Genomic DNA, 2,998 nt, shown 5'->3' on the forward strand with positions numbered 1-2,998 from the left:
TTCTGGTTTCCACGATAGCGGATCATGGATCGTGTCATTTCTTTTCCCTAATGCTTGTCTTTTTCTATATATAAGGGACACCTGTAAAGCAGGATTATAAGATAGCACCTGGCAGACAGGCTGCTGTTGTCAGTCAGATTGCATCAGCGCCGGCACAAAGTGACACAAGTGGACAAGGACGCAGGCAACAGAGGACAGATTTCTCAGTGGACTGAAGAGGGGCATGCATTGCCAAGAATATGGCCCACCTGCTTTGGCACAGTGATGGAGTGCTTGACCTAGACAGAGAGCTAAAGATTTATTAGACATGTCACCAGAAAACAAAAAGGGCCAAAACATCCTCTTCATGTTATGTATGAGATGGAAATGACAGCTGTGCATGACAATGCAGAAGGAAAGTGTGGGATTTTAACAGAATTAACTAGCAACTCTGGCTTTGTGCAGCAGTGGCAGAAACTCAGCCAATCAACACATCCAAACCTCACTAATTAACATATAATGTTTGTTGATGTAAAAAAAAAAGTGTAAATGTGACATTTTAAGGAAGGTTATAGACCTGGATTATTTCTTTTCTATAGTGAAGATCTCTTACTGGTGCCCACTGGTGAGTTTTAGGTACTTGTATATATATTTTCTTTATTCTGTGTCTAGATGGTTTCTGATTTCTTATTTTGAGGTGGGTATCAATGGATTTTTTTTTTAAGTCTTTAAAAAAAACAACTAAAAATTACACTTTACAAAATGTAAAATTAACCTTCATATAACCACTGACAACCAAAACTGCTCCACAAACATCTGCAGTATCTTATCACAGCTTCATCTTAACCCAACTAGTCATGTGATTGCCTGGCCTGGGCCACAGAAGAGCTTCAAATCCAGCAGAAGGACCGATATTTTCTCCTCTGTGTTCAGAGGAGGAACAAGAAGGTCAATGCCACTACAAAATTATTCACATGCATGTTTCTAAGCAAACTGTCTGAAATCAACTTCATCATGACAGCATGAGGTCTCAGTGTCCTTTAGTCTGGAACTGTGCACACAGACCAGTACTGTGTAACTCAACTGGCATTTGCCAAAGAACACCAGAACCGGCAGGTCTGCCGCTGGGGTCCTGCTCTCTCTTCGGACGAGAGCAGGTTCACAATGAGCACATGTGAGAGACGCGAGTCTGGAGACATCTTGGCAAATGTTATACTGCCTGCAACATTATGCATTAGATGTTGTTTTTGATTCAGGTCGGCGTCGGATTCATGCATGACTGCAGCGCACTGAAGTGTATTGTAGAGCTGTGACAATCTTCCTCCCTGCTGTGCTGTGCTCCTCACACAAAGGAGCAGCAACCAGTCCTGCTCCTCGGTTGATGCCTTCCTTTGGCCCTGTCCAGCTCTCCTCATGTAACAGCACAGCTCCTGGTATCCTCTTCACTCTTCTGAAACTGGAACAGCAAACTTTCTTGCAACAGCATATAAGGATGTACAATCTTCCTAACTGGACAGATTGATATCCCTGAAGTTTAGCTGGCTTTGTGTTATAGTGTGATTATCAAGTGTTCTATTAATTTGTGTGGCAGTGTAATTTCAGACACATTTAACCCATTCACTCAGTGAGTGCCCAAGGAGCAGTGTGTACGGTACCTCAGGGTAGCCATTCAGTGGATTTGAACCCCCAACCTTCTGATCATGGGCCACCACTCTACCTGAGCAATCCCTGCCCCAATGCTTAAAATAACAAATATACTATGGTCATGAAATTTAAAATTAACTGATTTTGAGCAGGCATTGGCAAAGTATTTTATGTTTCTTTATGGAAAAAAAAATGTTTTGTTTTGTTTTTGTTTTTTAAAAAGAAGGAAACTCTCCTGAACTACCAAAGCACTATATACACATTAACATACAACATTACATTTAAAGATACCATTTAGAGCAATGAATGACAGTGCAGTTTAAAAGTTCAACTTTTAAGAAAGAAGTTGACTGAAGCCTTAACTCATAGCTATCATTTAAACCTGTGATTAATGCTATTGCTCCCAGGTTTACTGTTCTCCTGCAGTAAAGCTCCAAGGACTGGAAGATAGACTCGCCACCCCAACCCTTCTACAATTTATAAACCCACTCCATGGTCTATTCAGTCCCAGTGTTCACCCTTGGTATAGATTAAAGTGGACACTGATAAAATAGTTCAATCATGGCAGTGTTGCCTGGTAGGGATCACATCTAATTACTCTAACTCTGACCTCTGCAGCACCATTGTTTGACCACCTCAGAACTACTCTGTGGATTTCACCTTTGCTATTAACCAACAGAGTGGCAGCAATTTCACTTTATTACTTCAGTTTTGTTTTTTGTTGTTGTTTTTGTTGTGCTCAAATGTCAGGGTGAGCCTGACTTTTTACAGTAAACACTCCTTGGTATCGGTTATTTTGTGATGCTTCTCTTCACATCTTTGTGCAGGGGCGAAGATAAGCACTAGTCATCCAGACTCTTGATTGAACACTTAAGTCAAAACCTTAAGCTCTACTAAGATACTGATAAAGAAAATGGAGTGGAGATAATATAGTACAGATGGTTATGACCTTTGAATGTCCAGGCTAGAGGACAGGCCCATCGCTCTGTTTTATTCTTGGTATGATTTTGCTTTAATCATAATCGGGATTAGCTTTAGCATGTGATATATTTAACACTTGAAACAGCCAGAAAACTATAGGCTATACTAACTTTAGATAAGAAAATGGATGCTACTGCAAAAATAATAGTCACACCTGATCCAAATGTGCAAATTTACTCCAACCTCACACTAAGAAAAAGTTCTCCATTTTCCATAAAGCTCGATAAAAGGTTCACTTCAGAATGGTTAAAGATTGGACTTATCATGTGATATATTGGTGTGTAGATCGTATAACTAATAAAATGCAATAGTTGCTTAGCAGAGCGTGGTGGAGCACTACATTGGCTCTTTCCTTCTTTTATCTCTTTGATGCCGAGATGAAATCTATAGCCAG

The sequence above is a fragment of the Astatotilapia calliptera genome, chromosome 3 (assembly GCF_900246225.1).
Source record: "Astatotilapia calliptera chromosome 3, fAstCal1.2, whole genome shotgun sequence".
Lineage (NCBI taxonomy): Eukaryota > Metazoa > Chordata > Actinopteri > Cichliformes > Cichlidae > Astatotilapia > Astatotilapia calliptera.